The sequence below is a fragment of the Astatotilapia calliptera genome, chromosome 6, assembly GCF_900246225.1.
Source record: "Astatotilapia calliptera chromosome 6, fAstCal1.2, whole genome shotgun sequence".
NCBI lineage: Eukaryota > Metazoa > Chordata > Actinopteri > Cichliformes > Cichlidae > Astatotilapia > Astatotilapia calliptera.
In genome coordinates, this window is record NC_039307.1 from 33,271,059 (window position 1) to 33,291,601 (window position 20,543).

At 43.9% G+C, this 20,543-nt stretch overlaps 1 protein-coding gene across 6 annotated transcripts in view; it reads right to left on the bottom strand.

The window, feature by feature from the left end:
- Positions 1 to 15,930, bottom strand: part of mgat3b (beta-1,4-mannosyl-glycoprotein 4-beta-N-acetylglucosaminyltransferase b) — a 55,416-nt gene extending 39,486 nt beyond the window's left edge. For 2 of the 6 annotated variants that reach the window (XM_026171830.1, XM_026171827.1), the window contains exon 1: positions 5,262 to 8,669. The gene's annotated coding sequence lies outside the window, so the exon portion shown is untranslated. Of the gene's footprint in view, positions 1 to 5,261; positions 8,670 to 8,791; positions 9,852 to 14,943; positions 15,770 to 15,829 lie in introns of those variants that run through there. The other 4 variants (XM_026171828.1, XM_026171826.1, XM_026171824.1 and 1 more) reach the window with 4 other exon arrangements.
- Positions 15,931 to 20,543: the final 4,613 nt, after the last annotated feature.

The following is a 20,543-nucleotide window of genomic DNA, read 5'->3' on the forward strand; positions in this document are numbered from 1 at the left end:
GTTTATTTTGTGACCCAGAAAGAATAATAAGAGTAACATTAAAACTAACTAGCTGCCGCCATTGTTGACAGCTGCGCTATGAATTCTGGGACACAGCTTCTTCTTCTTCGGGGTTTAACGGCAGCTGGCATCCTTGTACATGCAGTGCTGCCATCTTCTGTTTCAGTCCGTTATTACACTCTTAAATCCTACTACTCATTCCTGCGTCCTTTGTGATCTTACAAAGCTTCAAACGATGCGTCGACTATTAAATTAGTCGTCGACGATTTTAATAGTCGACATAATCGTGACTAGTCGACTAATCGTGGCAGCCCTACTGTTCATGTACCCATGCTCAAACATTCCAAGTCGTAACTGAGCCTACGTTTTCTATATTTTCCTCTATATAAAATGGTAAGTGGGACTAGTAGGAATGCATACACTGCAGCGCAACGACACACGTAAAGATTGGAAACCCACTCGAAGAATTTTGACACATAATTATTACGTGTGGTTTTCTCTGTAATGCAAATGTGCACATATGCATATTTGACCTGCATGACATTAGGGAACAAAAGTGACCCCAAGGGTCAAAATAAAGTCACTGAAATGATGAAACAGTGTTTGCACACAAAGTGAGTTTTTCACCTAAATACACAGATGTCGTTTAATCTGCAAAACCGCCAAAACTGTGCTTACCCAGCAGAGAACTCGATACTTTATCTCAACTTCCTCTTTTTTGTTCTGGATAGCCAAATGCAAACCATCTGGGTCCACAGCACAGGCAAAACACACAGAGACATCTCTGCATATTCATTTCTGACCCAGGCATGAACTGTGCGTCATTTCCAGCTGGCATACAACTGACACCCACCCCCATAAAACGAGTGGCAGTGGTACATTCCGGCACTGCAGCCTTAATAAACACACATGCCAGGCTGAGGGCAGGTCAGGACCATTTCCTCACCTAGGTGGGTCTCCTGTCTCCACAGCGTAGACGTGGCTGTAAGGTGACACTAAGGTGACCGAGCATGGAAGAGGGTAGGGGAAAAAACAAAAAAAACACAAAAACAAGAAAAACAGAGAGGGCGAGAAGTGGGTGAGAGAGAAAATGGGGCGATGAAGAAAAGAAAAAAAAAAAAAAAAAAAAAAAAAGGAAGCGATACATGCTCAGGGACAAACAACTTCTATTTTGGCCTGCCGTGTGTGTCTGTGTGCAAGAGGAGGGGTGAGGACATGAGGGGAGAAAGTGCCTTTTTTTAGAACGGGGGAGTACCAACCAAACAGTGTGAGGTAAGGGACAGACAGGGGAGAGAGGGAGAGCAAGCAAGAGAAGGGAAATGTTGCTCCTTTGATGGTCAGTACCATCCGTGACAAGGAGCAGCGGTACGAGGAGTGCTCTTCATACACCCACACATACAGCCCAGCCGCACTCAAGTTTGACCTGCCAGAGCAGAAATCCATATTTAATCATCACAACAAGCACCCTAAAGACCCTGCCTGGGAGACAGAGAGTGTGTGTGTGTGTGTGTGTGTGTGTGTGTGTGTGTGTGTGTGTGTGTTTGTCTGTGTGTGTGTTTGTCTGTGTGTGTGTGTGTGTGTTTGTCTGTGTGTGTGTGTGTGTGTGTGTGTGTGTGTGTGTGTGTGTGTGTGCGCGCTTTTGAAGGAGGATTTATTAACTAGAACCAGCACTGTATTATAAGTCTGAGCTTTAAAATACAGCATGAATAATATCTCAGACTCTGTGAGAGATGCCCGTTGGTACAATATTGATTAACACACTTGAGAAGAACAAGTTGTTTTTTTTAATTAATCCGAAGATTTGTTCAGGACGAAAGCACCTTCAGCTTCTCGTAAAACTATTTGCATCGGAAATGAGTCCGACAGCAATCTTTATAGGCTAGCAGATGTCACAAGACAAAGACTGCTGAATGCTGCTGTAAGCCAAAGCAAACAAAGGCAGAGTAAGCGCACATACGACAGCGAGCAATAGTCGGGTCTCGGTAAACAAAGCTCAGAAGGCTGATAAGTCAAGCCTTCAAATTTTCATAACCGGTGAGCAAGACTCATATATGCTTGAGAGACCTTTGTACATGCATACAAGATATCATTATGATATTTTGTGTGGTAACATTGTATCGATACAGGGACACCAAATATCGCTATTAATGATAACAAGAGGGCTCGTTTTACCTGCTAGGAAGCAACCTGTCTGCAAACAGTTGCATTCTTATTTGGACTGATTGCAATCACTCTCAGAGAGATGGTCCAGTGTTTGCAAATAATCCACCAAATTGTAAACACAGATTGCCAACATGTTGCCATCAGTGTGAATGAGTCTGTCAATGAGTACAAGTTGGACTCTACTTAACTGTCTGCATGCTGGTTGTATTCTGGTTATATTTCTATTAGTGCTGTCAGCGTTAATCTCGTTAAAGTCAAGTTAACACCATAACCGCATTAACGCGGCAAATCCCAGTTAGCGAGTTACTGCAGATTGCCCCGTGCGTGGGGTTGCATGGCGCCACAAAGTTTAACTTTGTGGACAATCTGTAGTTGGAAAAAAGCTGATAAATTGTAATATATGTTTTGCAATACACAGTATAATCACAGATTATTAAAAACTGCAATAATATCGTGAAGTATGTAACAATTGTGCGGTGTCTAATCTAATGAACTGGAAAAGAAAGACTTGCAGAGCCTGCAAAGCATTTGATGAACTCTAAATAAACCAAGTGATCAAAAATCATCTGACAATACATAAAAAAAAACTTTTGCAAAATGACAACTAAAGCAAACTAAGGCTGTGTGTGAACGTCCCATCCTGCACTCGCTATCATGAACCTATCACCATCAGGAAACACTGCCTTCTCTGTACGAGGTGTGAAAGTTACCACATTAACACTTGCTCGTCACTTTCAGCACAGCAAATTTACTGCACGCGTAAATTAACAGTGGCACGCAAAACAACCACCGCGTGTCTTTCGTGGCGAGTGAGCTCTTTTTCTAGTTTGCAATGAGATTAAAACAGACACACTGTGGGGGATCCAGAGAACCGAACATTCATGATCCGTAATTAGATACTGACAATACTCGTTGCCATGAGCGCAAATATGGCGTGCAAACACACAAACACACAAAAAAAACAGAAAGAGAGAAGAACAAATATTGTATTATGACTGTCTCTGTCACTGTGGAGAGTTTCTGTGAATGAACCTGTAAGAATTACTAATATAAAAGTGACCACTGAAAGAAGGCCGCGCGACAGGCCTACATCAGGGATGGAAAACTTGTTTGACATCGTGGGCCACACACAGCCCACTTTGATCTTAAGTGGGTCAGATGAGTGAAAACGCTTCCTTCTGTTATTGTAAAGATGTTTAGCTACTCAATGAGTCCCTAAAATAACATTAAAGAAGATTTCAGCAGCGCATCTCACTTTTTCTACATGACAAATGCAGAAAATTACAGCAGTAGTTCTGGCAGCTCAGCGCCCAGATTGTCCTGTATTTATGAAACAAAGTTTTTAGTGATTCATCAACAGACGGTGAAAAAACAGAATCCTCTGCGTCATTTAAATGTCACGTTGCTGCTTGTTGCCCATTATTTATTTCCTGTCAGTGTGCATTAACGGCCACGGTACAGCTCTTTATCAACAGGAAACGCTGTAAAACGGATTCAAATGCAGCAAAAACTCCACAAATTTAAAACCGCCGGTGTTTTTATTTAATAGACCTGGCCTCGATCACTCACTCTCTCTCACACACACACACACACACACACACACACACACACACACACACACACACACACACACACACACACACGATAGCTTCTCAGCTCTCAGCATAGAACACCAGAGCGCCACCTTTCACCTGTTGAGCTGCGAGATGTTATTTTTATCAGCGCAGCTCGTCGCGTGACAGCGACAGTGGCGGGAAAACTCTGTAGCTGTTCGTTCATCCAGGCATCAAACACTCCCCGACCGTCTAATGAGGACTGGGAACACTCAAGCCTAAGGCGAGGTGGGGGGGTGCACCTTCCCACTTCCCCCAAATACCCCTTCCCGAGTGCTGTCTTTAAACACTTGATCCTGCAGCACATGTGGGCAGAAGGGGCTGATCGTGATGCAGGTATGTGCAGGAGATCTGGATTAGATTACACTGGATAAACACATGAGAGGGATTCCAAATCAGCACTCTCCTTTTTTATCCACGTTTCATGCAACGCTCAGTCTTTTCTAGGGCAGGGTCTGTATGCACACGGCGTGAAATAAGATGTCAAACAAGGAAAGAGATGTATGTGTTTGTCAGACTGACTCTCCAGGAATAGTGGGAGCACAGCCAGCAGGCCCAGCCCAGTGAGTGAGTGTGCGCGTTTGTCTACAGATGCCAGATCAGAGGTGGAACACAGCTCAATTCCCCCAGCAGCAGCAGAGGCAAGCTGTGCACGTAACCTGCTAGTGGGGTGAGCTCAGTACGATCTTCACATCCTGGAAGCTGGGACGACTCCAGCTTGTGCACAGCACAGATTACAGCCATGGCGGTAATGATGCAACATAGATATTGTATGATCCAGGTACATTTACACTGATTATTTTGAAGCTTTTCCTGCCGTGTTGCTGAGTCGTTTACCCGCCGGCTGGAGGAGACAATGGCTTCTAACTGCTTTAGTGCTCGCCCTGTGCCTCAGCACTGAAAACAACGCACTCACAACAAACGGAATAAAGATCATGTTAGCAGTAACTGCTGGGACCAACGTGGCCTCCAGGATAATTCGGCTTCCCTCAGCTCCAGTTTCATCAGCAGCACTCCTCAGTGTGGAGGTGAGCTAGAGTTACTCTAAGCAGGAGCCAGTCATCCTTTACATTCCCTTCAACATCGTTCTCCATTTTAAACCCGCTCAGCAGGAAACTTGCTTCCCCCAAACGAGTGATGGCGACCGGGATCCATTTACATTCATCCAGCAGCTGCTGAACCGGGCTACAACTGTTCCACTTCAGGAGCGTGCAGAAAATGTGGCACGGGCTAAAACTGCATGCTCCAGAATCAGAACTAGTTTCAGTTGCAACACTTTTTGGTTACCACTTTTGACACTTCTCACTTCATCCCTCACTGCACATGCACGCGTTTCTCAAAGATCCCTTCAAGACCCGTTTCAGATCACTTTGAAAACAGCTCTGCTTAAACGGCGCAACATTCTGGACCCCGGTCCACCTTGCAGGCCACTTTAAAAAGGGGGCCTGAGGAGGCATTCACACAAACATTTTTCAGGCTTCTTACCTCAACCCGCTCTGTGCCCTCACACACGGTCACGCTGAACTGTGAATTTGTCACTTTTTGCTTTCACTTCTTAGGCTGAAACCCAAGAAAAGCGGAACTTTTCAAGCAATCTGTGAAAAAAAAAAAAGAGGTCGAAGCAGCTGCATGTGCAGCCAGCTGTTGGGCATCAGGAAGTGACGATGGTGGCGGCGAGTTAGCGCATGAACAGAGCTGGCAGCAGGCAGCTGGCCTGCTTCATGCTGAGTGCTAATCAAAGCTCTGTTAACTTGGTGAGCGACTGATTGGCACTAACATGATCACACCTGTTGGGCACACCCACTGCCAGCAGCTAAAGCAACACATGCAGGTGGCTCCACCCTAATTCTGAAAATAGTATTCCTTTGTGTGTGTTTTGTGGGTTGTTGCACTACCCGTGTTTACATCCACTCTACTGCAATACTAGAAAGCCAATCCTAGTGAACAAAAGTCAGCCAGCTCTTGCTTTGTTTGGGATTTTCCTTCGTTCATGCAAATCTGTCTTCACTGCCCTTTTGCTGTCCTTCAGTGGCGTTCGCACACTGCAGGATATCAGATGTCCGCCTCCATCTGCTTATAACAACAAGACTGGTTTGTGGCCGTTTCCTGCACACATTCTCGCTTTTTAAAAAAAATTCTTATTACAAATTTCAGCGCATTTGACTCAAGAAGCAACGGAGAGGCTGCCGTTTCCTCCTGAGATTCGAGAGCGTCAAAATCCTTCTCGAACTTGATCTGCAGTCAGCGCAATATTATCATTACAAGACATTTGACTCTTGGGCGAGTTGGCACTAACAGCTGATTTCCTAACAAAAAAAGGAAGAACAAAGAAGAAAAGAAAAGGGAGAGCCTGCGAAACAGGATGTAGTGCAACAGGAAAAAGGCTGCTGATCTGGGCGCGTAAACCCAGATCACCCCTGGCAATTTTAACTGACAGCCTCTCTGTGTGCCAGCAAAGCCATTTGTTTCGGCCTTGCAACCTGAGTCGCAGGCTGGGGGGGGTGGCGGCGGGGGAAGATAGAGGGCATGCATTAATGAAAAAACTGTATGAGAGGAGAAAAGGATGAAAGAATGCATGCTGATTGAACTACAGAGAAGAGGTTTTGTGTATACTATAACCTAAAATTTGATCACGTTTTGAAAAAGCTTCAGCATTCCTCGTATTAGAAACCGGGCGGATGATGGGACCAGCAGCGAAGTTTGTTTTCTGCTGCCGCTGGGAAAAACAGACAGAGGACAAATCATCTGTCGGTCTGCGTTTCGCGGCCTTAAACGACAGGTTCAACGCTTATTCGCCTCTTTGTCAGGAGTTAGACACAAGTCAGGGGTTCCTGCATTTGCAGGGTAAAAAAAAAACAAAACGTGAGATTTGGCAGATTAGGATTTACCCGTAACGGTCGCGGCACGCTTCACGTTTTCGACTCCCTTATCTGAGGTTTCCTCTCTCTTATACGTGCCAGTAAAGCAGACCTGAAGAGAAACTCACAGCGTATGAGCGACAGCGGGAGAAATCTCTTGAGTGTGCTCTTAATCAAATCTGGCAAATGATGCGAGCTTCAGCTGTGGGGCTCAGGTGGATCTGCCGAGTCCAGGCAGTTTTTAAGGGCCCCCCTCTCTCCACCCAGGCCTACCGAGTACTAATCCCTCATCCTCACTAGTCATCCAGTGCATCCGTTCGCTCCCTGTCTTGCTCGCTGCACGTCTTCATTCTGACTGCAGTGTGTTTCAAACCCTTTCAGTTTCTTCTGCTCCTCCTGCAAACACTACCACCGTTACCACACACACACACACACACACCTCACAGACTCTTGCACGAGGCCCTGTCTCTCAGCATCAGCATCAACTGTGAAGTTAAAAGGCCAGCATTCCCGTGAGAGACGGTCTTTGTTGATGCTGCTGTTTGAAACGTGGGGCTGTGGGATGTTTGTTAGGACATCGGTGGACCATTTGAACGCACGTCGTGATAACTGCAGACAACCACAGCAGCAGAAATCCTTCTGTAAGCTGTAAGCATGGTGAGAAACTTCCTGCTGCCCTCTAGCTCAAATTCATTTCCTGCCTGCTCTCTTTACACCCTGCCAGGTACTGATCTGGTACCAAACAGCTGCCAGGAAAAGTCGAAGTGTTAGCCCACTATCTCACTGTGGATTCAACTTAGACCTGCTTAGACCAACTTAGAACTTCTCAAATTTGTGTCGTTACTAAACAGACATTGTAAAAAAGAAAAAGCCCAAAGGAAGCATCTTTATCCTCGGAGAACTGAATGAGCGCGCTCATCACTGACGCACCGCTTCGTGTAGTCACACCTGGGATCTGCCAGGTAGTGCAGTCTGCTATTGTTGCACCACAGAGCCTCTCTAATGGAGCTACAGCCGATTAATTGTTATGCTCCAGAGTAACGGCTGACGTATTGAAACAGGAAGAGGTTTACTGTTTTCTTTCCACAGAACTCTAATAGTCAAAACCTTCGATCAAGCTCACGCAAAGCCTGCTCAATGGTGGATCAGCTTATTCAACCCCGTAGTACTCGCACCCCCACCGCAGCAGGGTTGGATATCCCAAAGCACCAGTCAGGGAGCAGCAGACTCACTCCTGTGGGAAATTAGAAAAGAATTCAGCTAGCAGAGGTTGTGTTCTTGTTTTGGTTTCACTTTAACTCTACTTTCCATGTCTCGTCATTCAGTGAAGGCCTCAGCTGTCGCAAACAGAAGTCAGCTGCTTGGAAAAGGATGATTCAGACCTCTAAGGTCATGTGCTGGGAGAACTTTACGCTGAGCTGTGAGCAGCGGTGACAAGACTCACGGCTTCCATCGTTTCAGGTGTTTGAAACGGCTGAAATTAGCCTCTACGGAGGTTCTGCTCTCATTCTTCCTGTTAAGAGGAGTTCTTCTGTTGCCAGCTGATTGCCAATTGGTTCATTCCGTTATGCTGCCCGATCTTTACCTCACAATTTAGACAGCCTGAAGAAGAGTACTGTTGGGAATCTAATGGATGTATCTTAATGAGAATCAAATGCCAAAACCTTAAAGTTCCAGTGCACTGTCAACCCACTGAGTGACGTGAAACATGAGCACGATTAGCCTCAGCTTTAGTCTTTAGCATCTTGTATCGCTGCTTCTTTGAGGCTGATACATCTCTGCACATATTTCGCATCTCCTTCCAGTGCCCAGAATGGCCAGCAGACTAGCCTGTCATGGTGCTTGAACATCAAGTCTAACATACACAGGACAAAACATTTCCAATGAACCCAGTAAGGAACAATCATGTCTACACATCTGCTCCTGTCTTCTTCTGTTTTCAGCAACTTCCACAACCTGACTCGGGCACAAACACACCTTCTTACATTGCAGTCTTATACCCTGGGCTCAGTGCAATGGCAGGGGTCTTCTACACGTCACAACCCGCCCCTGCCCACCCCACCCCTGCACACTCCCCGCCCAACCTCCACATCCCGGAATCAACATAAAGGGAAAAGACAACAGGAAAGAAAAAAAAAAGAGTGGAGCATCTCTTACCCATCTGTGCCGGATGTCTTTCAGAGGGTCATGGTGGATGAGAGCCCTGCTGATCGGAGTCGAGCCTGTCGGTTGCACTGCAGAAGCCACTATGCCATCGCATCGGTGATGCTGGAGACTGGCTGATAACTGGGGCCGGGGTCTCTCTCTCTCACTCTGCTGAAGGCGGGTTACTGTGCGGTTATCTCGCCTTCGCTGTTTTTGTTTTTTTCCTTTATCCGCCGGATCGGATGTGCAGATAATCGTCCCAAGCTGGACCCGACTGGGGGTGGGCGGGGGGATCCTATGGGTGATGGCTCACAGCCTCCTCTCCTAGCTCAGCCCCTGATGCTGCTCCTCAAACAGACACGAGCAGCGGTTCGCCCCACAGATACTCACAGCAGAGGCACGGAAAGCAAAAGCCAAACAGCAATAACGTACAAAAATAGGATGGAGACGGAATGATGCGAAGGGACTCGGGGGTGTCACTAGTGTCGATGGTGCTGGTGGTGCCAGGCGGGAGATAGAGGGGGTGATAGCTGCTTTCTGCCGCGCTGATTGCCGTTTTCCGTCGTGTTTACGAGCCGCTGTCGCCTCCTCCCTCCGTCTCCTCGGTCTCTGTCCACGATGCGTCCCTCTCTCTCCCGTCCTCCGCGACGCCTTTTCCGCTCACAGGAGGAGAAGAACCCCCGCTACTCCTCGGCGTTCACGTATATTCTCATAATCTGCCCTCTATTCCTCTCGATCGGAGCTGCGAAGAGCAGGAGGAGGTGCAGATGAGTGTGCGTGCGTGTGTGTGTGTGTGTGTAGGGGGGGTGGGTGGCGTTGGGGGGAGCAAGTGGAAGAAAACTAAGGGAGCGGAAGGAGGAGCCCCGTGAGGAGAGAGCTCCTCCCCCCGTTATGCTGCTTATCAGCGGGACGGAGGGGGCGCCCATCATGAGATTTGAAAAATGAGATATGACCGTGCAGCGGCTGGAACATATAAGACTGTTATTGCTGTGACCTCACCTGTGATCCACGCAGAGCTCGCCTGTAAACGCTGCCTGTATTTAAGACACCCCACCCCCTTTTTTTCTGCAGAACTGCAAGAAAACTGTATGTCCATATAGCAGGGACCCCGTGAGGCACACCAGACCCTGTTGTTGGATACAGTGTGAGGAGACACACACACCGACTGCTGTCAGGCAATGTGATGTATGTCCTGAAGGGGGCGCCAGAGAAACAGCAGGTTGTAACTCGGAGCTCACCTCGGGCAATGTTGCCCTTCAGTTAAACGCAAACGGTGCAGCTCTTATATTCGTTCAGTGTTATTGAACTAGGAGCTGGTTATGTGTAAATAGTGGAAAAAGTGGAACACAGGGAATTTTTCTCTCAGTTTTAGTATTTTTTTAAAGTAATAACATGTGATTTTCAGTCATGAGCGGGTTAAAATGATGGCCCAGTTCAGTATAATACTATCCATTACACATGTGTTTAGATAGCTGAACGGCCGCTTTGCTGCTATGACAAATCCATATTTGGCTCTTTAGGCACCATTAAGTGCAGAGCTGGATGTAAACCTGCACCTTTCCCAAACAAATCCAACACATATACACTACACTGCCCAGTGTCACCTGCCTTTACACACACACACACACACACACACACACACACACACACACACACACACACACACACACACACACACACACACACACACACACACACACACCATTTTTAATCCGTAACTATTCCTACTCTGTTTTTTTAATTCCTGCCTTCGCCCTGGCTTGTTTTCTTTTCATTTCTAATCCTACTGCCTTTTATTATTATAATGTTTACTATTAGTAGTAGTAGAAGGAGTAGCAGCAATCTCCCCATTGCTTCCAATTGTCCCTCTTTTCTCCAAAGTTATTCTATCAGTCTCTTTTGTTGGCTTCCTGTTTTATTTTGGAGGTTACTGTTACTGGTACTTCCTGTCTGGCCCCTGATTCCCTCATTCCTTCCACCTGTTGCTCATTGCATGCACCTGTGTTTCGTGTGTTTAGCATGTGTGCGTGCGTGCATCCTGAATTCCCTTCCCCATGTGTTTGTCGTGCTCTTCCTTTCTTCTGGCTGATCGTTGCCTCTGTGCTCATTCTGCCTGTTTAGATTGCACATTTCTGTTGGTCTTCTTGTTTGTTTTTTCTTTGTTTTGGCAATGTTTAGACATTATGTAGACTTTGTGTATTTTTTTTTTTTTTTTGGGTATATTTATCAGCTACAACAAAGGCTCACTTCTGATTTAGTGTTCTGCGTCCTGTATCTGGGTCCTCTATACGCCACAGCTTGCACATATGCAGACTTCAAAACTTCAAATTTGATGTATGCAGTAAACGAGGAAGAGCTGAAGGCGTGGGACGATGTATTTCTTTTTCTAAAAATCCCTTTAATAATGATGCTTCAGGTCAGATTTAATGTAAGTGTGCTGATTATGTTTCTTTATCCCTTTATGGCAAATGAATTACACTCAGGATATGAGCGTAGGTAGGAGGAGAGAGTGTCTGCTACCATGACTATCAGCAGGCAAACAAATGCAATGTTTAGCATCTGCTGAGAGCTGGAGTGTGCAAACACATTTGTGTATCATTAACATTTTTTTAAATGACACGATTATGTTCTACGCTAGTATGTAACAAAAGCATGTCTATCTGGTTTTGTGATTACTCTGTGCCACGCAAGAGAGTCCAGGCAGAAGCTAAAGTTGGTTCATCCTGAGTTATTCTGCACCAAGAAATGACAGATGTGGTCAGAATAAGCACACAAAGTGTGAGTCTGTATCTCCATTGTTATCGTCAGCTACAGTCTTCATAGTTTGTACTTTACTAACATCATGGCTCTGGTACCGAACAAGTGTGGACAAGCGTTGCACGTCGAGCCCCTCCCTTATCCCCACGTCTCTATTAAGACGCATTACATGCAAAATAAATAAATAAATAAATAAATCAGAGAAAGAATTTAAAACTAATAAAAAAATAAAATATCTAAAGTTTCCATTGGTTTAATTAGCTTACCAAAGTAAATCTCAAACAAACACAAATGTTTTTTTGGAGAAAAAGTCAAATTCCTGCATGCACACAGTGTGAAGCGTAAGAGTTAATCTAGCAAAAATTAATGGCTATCTGTAATAAGCTGGTTATTGTTCTAACATGTCTACCAACTTGTGTCCTCCTCCTGCCTGTGGCAAAGGGTGGAGGACTATTCATGCTATTTGTGGCTATGCATGCTTGAATAAACTGGAACAATAAACTGCACCGACCCTTAAAAGGAAACAACCTCCGAGGGGTGAATGTTCCTCTTTGTCACATTGCTTAACTTAACTCAGGGTTTCACTGAAGTCATGCAGTGAGACCAGGCCCGAAAGCCTCTTGCTTAAAGAAGAAAGAACATCTCTGCTTGTTCTTTTCAAGACTGACAGAAACAGGGGAAGTGATTCCTAATGCACCTAATGTGCACATTACAAGCTCACGTTGCACAAGTTTGCCTCAGTACCCGAGACCGCCATCGCTTCAATGTAGATCTGTAGCCTAAAGACCTTCACACGCCGAGCGCGTTTAGAAAGAGACGTAAATCAGAATGTCAGTGAGGTAGTTTGAGCTGTTGTTATCAGAGTTAGCACCAGAGCAGGTAGAGAGCTGATTGTCCAGAGAGCAGCGCCTGGTAAAACAGTATTATTTTATGTCTATATAAGTAGCAGTGCGCACTTTGATCTACGAGTCCACTTGTTGCCAGTCACTGCCAGATTGCAGTGATCTGATTGGTCAGATCTTTTTATTTGCATGTGAAAAATTGGAAACGTTTACTCAGTGGGTGTAAACAGCTGCATTAACAACAGGTGAGTCAGAAAAACATTTTGAACCCATGAATTTTCTCATGAATCTTACACGTCCGGTGTGTAGATGCCTTACAGCAATCGAAGCTGTGAGTTACAATAATAAGAGGCTCAATGAGTTGATCACGCAAACGTTTTTATACAAACCGATGCTGTCAAGCATCAGAAGCTGCCCTCTGGTTTCTACTTCATGTGGATAAACAAAGCCCGCTGTCCTTCACAAATTTAGTCCAGGGTTTTTGAAAGGAACACCTGAGAGATCTAAAGTCAGCTAGTATTTCATCCTTTGTACATCTGCCTGGCGCTAGCAGGTGTAACAAAGGATTTACATATCTCCCCAACTTTGTGTGACTTCACCTGTTTCCATTTTAGTTTCAGGTTACACTTGAGTCCCTTTTTCTGAGACTCGGGTCTCGAGGGAGCTCAAGGAGTCTAGATGCTCATTATTTGGCAGCTGTGATATGGTTCAGATTTTAAATAGCCTGTGATCCATTGCTTTTTAACAAGTGTCTGTATCAGTAAGCCAGTGAAGTTGGCAACATCTCTGCTTATTAGTGATACAGTAAATACAGCTGGATGCTAAGCCCCCTAGAGCGTAACATCCCTCATAACAGCCTGAGATCTTCAACCTCAAAGCCTCACTTTGTTCGCCCTCTGAGCAATCAGCAGCCACTGTGGGGTGGGGGGAGGGGGGTTAGAGACCTACACTGTGTCTGCACTTTAAATATTGATATCAGCCTGTCAGCAGTCTGAGTGCGACACTTTTTTTTTTTATGGCTCACACCAGAAGTCTGTCCTGTCTCACGAAGCAGGATTATGAAGATGCTTTTAATGATAGCTAGAGCCAAAGCAGATCTGACACATACTGTCACTCTGCTGTCGGGGTCATAGCTTCTGTTAAAGTACCCAAAGCTACACCCTCTGATTCATCTGGGTCAATCATGGGTACGTTGGCTGATTTCAGGGATTATTTTATGCTCACTGCACTAAAACTGTCTCTGGAAAAACATATATATGTCTTGACCCTTGTGCCTTACCATGTAACATCAGCAAAACTGTGTTAACCTGGTTACTTTCTGCAAGTCGCTGGAAAAACTGGTATGGTTAGGGTTAGGCTCTGTTTTAAGCCATGAATGAAACAAGTGTTTTCAGGAACTATGAGATGTTATCTTTTGGCCTTATAGTTGTTAATAATTCCTTTCAGCTTTCCGAAAATAAGTGAGAAGTCTGAACCAAACCAGGTCACTGCTATCCTGGTCGATGTTAGGAAGTTCTGCATGTAACAGAACGTGTTCAGGGCTCTAACATGAGCACAGAACAGGAGAAACACCAGCGTGCCTTTCCAGAGGAAAATCTACCGGGTGAACCAGATAGTCATTTAATCTCCATCTCACATCCAGAACACAATCACACCTTTATACCAGCAGATTTAAACGGTTCATGAAACTGGAACAAAACAGTCTCTGTAAATATAGAAAAGCCAGAAAAGTCTCAGTTTAAAAGAAACGGGACAAACAAAGATCCAGTTCTCAACACGCATCTCATTTTCACAGAAGTTTCCTAGAATGTCTGCACCCAAGGCAACACACACAGGATAAAATATTCAGCAAAAGACTCTTCTCAGATGACACCTTTGTTCCAAGTTTTCCTTGGATACAATTTTAGGGCGACAGGAATCTGGATATGGAGACAGAGCGAGAGCACTGGACTTTCCAGACGGATATAGTGTGTAAACCAAATACAAGGGAAAGATCAATGCTTTATGAGACAGGAAGAGAAGCATTTAATTGCTTCTGTTTTTTTCATGGAGCCAGGGTGTGGTTAGGGTCCCGTAAAACCTGGCAGTCAGTCATCTGTAGGTGGATTTGTAATGTGTTCAATGTGTAGGAGATTACTGCTGACTGGGAAACGCTTCCTGCGCTTGCTTATCACTATTGCTCGGGGCTGTTTGATTACGAGGGAAACGTTACGAGTGGGGAGACAAAAGGGCGGAAAGAGAAACTGAGGACTAATTTCTGCTCTTCCATACTTCCAGTGACTTTTTCCCCCTTTGTGTTCATCAGCACACTCTGAACGAGCAGGTTTTGCTGTGTCGTTTACTCTGAGAGACAAAAGTGTCAGACTTCATTACAGCACACAGGAAGCATTTCAAAACGCTTGACAGAATAAAAACCACAGAACTTTCTCACGCTATCAAAATAGTGGCAGACGTGCTGTCACGGCTGCATCTTTTTAAACACACGGACTAACAGCTCTCCGCTTTTCCTCCACATAGATATTTCAGTTTGCGGCGTTTTTAAATATTAAAGTGGTGCATGTTTACCTTTCCCAGTTTTCTCCTGCCTCTCGCAGCCACAGTCAGCGGTCCAGGATCAGGTAGACAGCGTCCTGTCTGTTGTGCTCTCTTTTTTTTTTTTCCAGGCAGGTAATGAGCTCTTCCATTAAAGGTGAGAAGTATCAGGTGAGCGTGGGCTGAACAAACACAGCATTCTGCAATCTCCTTGGTCACAAAGTACAGCAAATATTACACTCCAGTGGTTTTGCTTACGCCCTAAACACACCCACGTGGTGATGGTCTATCAAGTCACTGTTTAACACCATGCCTGAGAATGTTAACAAAACCTGAGGACACGGTATGATGTGCTGTGGTGACAGTTACTGCTCTTCTATTTTTTTTTAAATGCTGAATTACAGAAAGAAGAGGGTTGAAAACATATTTGATCTACTGCACAATGGTTAATGGTTATCAACCGACTCACACTATAACCAGGGTTTGCCTCTTAACTTCATTTAATTTTACAGTACTCTGTTTTTGAACAGATGGGGTAGCCTGACCTCATTTTTATCTGTAGTTAAATCAACGTTAAGCTACTGCTGCAGGAATCATAAAAACAACAACACAAAAATAACACAAAACTATCGATTGTCACGTATTTTGACTCAAAAACATGTCAACACCTTGTTTTTTTTTTACAGCACTTTTGACTGACTTTTATCAGATGATCTTGAAAAGGTTTGTTTTTAAGATAACTGCGTAAGCACTGCACATATCTTTATGTCGAATTGCTGAGACTACTTGAAGTAAAACTTGTATGCAGACACCTGTTCACACTGACAGTTTAAAAAGAATAAACCTCCAAAAACTCTGTATGTAAAGGATGGAGGGAAAAATGGAGCCAGTGCAGAAATGACTGACTTGCCTACCTTACCTCATAAAAAGGGAGTCAAAGGCTTGTTTTACCATAAATGTCTATAAAACCTTTTTCTTTATTATCCAGAGGAATCGCCTCCCTCTTGGTATAAAAAAGAATGCAGACTACAGTCGTTTCCTCACTGGCTCCACTTTTTACACACAGAGCTTTCAATAGAAACAAGGTGTTGACAATGATGAATCATGGCTCAATGTTCTACAAGTTTTTCCTGTTTTTTGTGACCTGCTGCTTCATAGTTTAAAGTTGATTTAACTACAGATTAAAACGAGGTCTGGTTACACCATCTGTTCATGTACATCTGTGTTTTAACACGTTATGCGTTTCCTTAATAAGGTTTCTGTGCCTTTAAAAGCATTTTTATAAACTTTAATAGAATTCAGCTTTGAAACATCGATTTCTCTTCGCTTTCTTAAGCGTCCGCACATTCTGCTGCTCTCTGGCTTTAATGTTGCTACACAAGCGTAATTAGGTTCTTAGTCAATCACATGATTGGGTATAAAAAGAGCATCTAAGAGAAGGACAGTTCCTCAGAAGTAAAGATGGGAAGAGGTTCACCTCTGTTCAAAACTCTCTACAAAGGGTGGGACATATTTCTTCTGCAAGTGAAGACACTGAATATCATCTGCAATACATAATATCACCAAAAGATTCACAGAATGTGGAGAAATCTCTGTGAAAGAGACAAATAGTGCCAAAATACGATCTCTGCCTGTGATCTTTGTAAAAACAGGCATTATTCTGTGACAAAGTTTGTGGTGCCACCACAAGGTTAAAGCTCTGTGATGCAAAGAAGCAGCCCTATGTTAATACGATGCAGTAACCCCGCTGTCTCCTCTGGGCCAAAGCTCATCTAAAATGGACTGAAGCAAAGGGGAAAACTCTAGTTAGATGAATAAATTGTGAAATTATTTCCTGGGAACATGGAAATTGGGCTTGTTATCCGAGGTCAGTTCTGAAACGCTTCCATCAGCTTGTATATCTGGAAAGGCACCATCATTGCTGAAAGGCATAAACAGGTTTTAGAGCAACATTTGCTCCCATCCAGATAATGTCTCTTACAGGGTAGGCCTTGTGAAGTCTTAAGCAAGACAATAACAAAACCACATGCTGCATCTCATATAAAAGCATGGCTTTGGACTAGAAGAGTCCTGGGGTTAACTTTCAACAATTTGGCCCACCATCAAATGAAAAATTTGACAAATTTGTTTTATTATAGTCGACAATTAATAAAACATGGGTGTATGAGACCCTGCTACTGTCACCCCAAGACTCACAGGTACAGCTGGGCTAAGACCTAGACATTAGAAACTCGACAACAAGGAGCTAACCTTGGGTCACTAAAGCAGACAAATATTGCTTATATATGCTGAGAAAAAAGTGGATGAATTATTTCAGAAAGGAACAGCTGTCATCCTCCAAGGCCACACATGCCTACATCTGGCTCATCCTGCAACCGCATCAAACAACACAGTCGGTCATATTTTACACGACACAGTACGTTGCTTCTTCAGCAAAGCAGCGGCAGCAAAAGGGACACAGTATGCACTGTGATGTGGGTCTGACATTCAAAAAATAAATAAAAATGGTTGATTGTATAGTAAAGTAGCAAAATGCCAATAACACTCATGGCATGAAATGAAGAATGAAGCTCGTCCAGAGTCCGAAAGTCCACACGAGGAATCTATTGAGATCCACAAAGAAACTGAAATTTGTTTGGATTACATTCGCTGAGCTAATTGTGATTGAAGATGGAAGAAAAACAAGAGCCAAGAAGAGGAAAATTATTCAGAAAAAGCATGCAAGTTTTTTTTTCCCCACCAAAGATATCAGCATGCACTCCTCCGGCGAAGAAAATCAATAACTTTATTAGCATTAACAAATTAAAATGTGCAAGTACAGGGAGTGTAAGAATCATCTGGAAGACAAAGCAAGAGTTTTAAAGGTTGGCTGCAAAGTAATCAATGTACATAATCAATATATGTCTGCGGTCTGATTCATAATTTTAAGTGGTGAATCGGGAAAGCTTGTTTTCTAATCTATAACGGCGTGTAAAAACCTGCGGACCAGAAGGTTGTGTTACAGGAATTTGACATGTGACCATTAGTCAGATATGAATTCATGAAGTGGGTCTTTGTTGTAACCTTATACATAAATTTAGAAAACCACTTTTTTTGTCAGAGATATATGATAGGAAGAAGAAATGGCCACTTCATTAGGTGCACCTCACTGGTGCCTTCAGAACTGCCTCGGTTCTTGGAAACAGTCCTGGAAACATCTCTTAGAGACTTTCATCCATATTGACATGATAGGATCACACAGTTGCTGCAGATGTGAATCTCCTGTTGCATCCCATCGGTGCTCTGTTGTACTGGGATATGGTGATTGTGGAGGTCATTTGAGCACAGTGAACTCAGCGTCATGTTTAAGAAACCACTCAGAGATGATTTGAGCTTTGTGACAACGGTGTGTTATCCTGCTGAAAGCAGCCATCAGAAGATGGTCAGTAGCAACACTCAGATAGGCTGTGGTGTTCAAATGATGTAGCATTAAGAGGCCCACAGTGTACCACGAAAATATCCCCCAGACCATTACAGCCTGAATTACTGATACAAAACAGGCTGGATTAATGCCTTTATGTTATTTACACCTAATTCTGCTCCTGATATCTGAGGGTTGCAGCAGCTCAGGAGACTCATAAGACCAGACGACATTTTTCTGATCTGTTGTTCAATTTTGGTGAGGCTGTGTGAATCGTAGCGCCAGTTTTCTGCTGCTCTACATGTATAAATGCACTGAGTTGATGCTATGTAATTGCCACCGGGTTGTGGTCTTCAGCTGTTGTAAAAAGTGGTCATTTGAGTTACTGTTCCTTCCTCTCTAGCTATTCTCCTCTGACCTCTGCCATCAACAAAACATTCTTACTAAGAGAAATGCCCCTTGCTGCATATTTCCAGAATTATTTACTATTCTCTGTAAACTCTAGATACAGCTGTGATTGGAAATCCCAGTTCCTGAAATACTCAGACTCTGGCACCAACAACCATGTCAGATGCAAAATCACTTAAATCATTTTTTTTCTGATGCTTGGTCTGATCCAACATTGGCCAGTGAGTTTATATTTAACTACTCACTAGTGAAAGCCAAAACACTTTTCATACAATAGGTATGGCAGCTGTATAACTATATTTAACATGGAAGTAAATAATATTTGTTAAAGAGTTCCTAAAGTCAGTCAGCACTTCATTAGCGAGGCGTGTACACCTGCTTAGTTTTGCACTGATATGGCCCCTCCAGTCAGGATTTCATTTAATGTTAGCGTCCGAATCACCTCTCTGACGAGGACCCAAACCAGTCGTGGCACATGGCTGCCCTTGAGGCGACTGTTGATGTGATTTGGCTTTATACACATAAAACCGGACCCTCCTACAGGACTTTTGGGGCTTTGATCGACGTGAATGGAAAGCTGAGCAGATATTTGTTGACTGCTATGTGAGCAAAGCTTTCAAAGTGCATCCATAAGAACAAACAGAGGCTTCAAGCAGAGTGCAGTGAAGATCATTTAGAAGTCTCATTGCCAGCTTGAACTTTTTACATTTCCATGAAAATGAGCTTTTAAACGAGCAATTAGCAACATTCCTGCGTTGGCTTTGATACCGAGTACTCTGCTGCGGTACAGTTTGAACTTGTGACTTGAGGGTTTAATGCGACACGATTCTTCTTCCATTTATTGCTTCTTCGTGTTCTAATCACTTCTCTGATTAAACCAATTAGAGCTTCATAACAGTGTGAAGTTAATTTAGGCAGAGATAACATCCTGACTTCCAAGAAGGGGGGCTGTGCAAAATAAGCTGCATGATGATAAATGTACTAACGTTTTTAATTCTATCAGACTCGCACAACGACACAACGTTAAGACATTTCAAGTCTCCTAGCTGGAGAATTTTCAGCTATTAGGTAAGACTGTCTGGGAAAGGGTTCACGGCCTCAGTACCCCAGAGTGCCGCGCAGTTACAGTTTGCATATTTGTACATCTGACACTGACAGAATATGTGAAAGAATGTGAAGCTTTTCTCGGCTCGAAGAGCCCCTCCTGCTCTCTGAAAGTAATTTTGTAAAACAGGAAATCAGAGGCACGCAGAGTTGCAGTCAGCCAAGTGTCTGTATATCCTGAAATACAAAGCAGATGGAGAGAAAAAAAAGATTTCCAACAGTGTTGGATTAAGATGAACATTTTAATTTTAAACTTTCAGGTTTGGAAGCAACGTCTTATTGTTTAGTCTGACATCATGGCGACACGGGACAATAAAGCAAAGAGCAATGGCTCAGTTTGACTTTTATGGATGGCTCCATTTACTCCACTAATCTCACTAAGCTCTTCTTCTAGATCCTCCCCAGCCTTACCCATCACACCGCTGCACATCAGTGTTTACTTCAATGCACTGCGAGCACAGTGTGCTGCTTCTACAGTCACTATGCCCACCATCTATCAATGTCCCACGAAGCTGCTGGAGAGTCAGGGATCTTCCTGTTCCTTGTCATGTTGATGGAGCGGCCCACACTTTGTATCCGAGACTCAAAACTGTAATTATGGTCCAGCTTACCTATTTCTCATACGTAAAGCGTGTCTTAAAATACATCACCACTAAATGTGCTCATGGCTGATGCTAAAGAGCTTTGGTTGTTAGCAACAGTTGTCAGTAACTTACACATA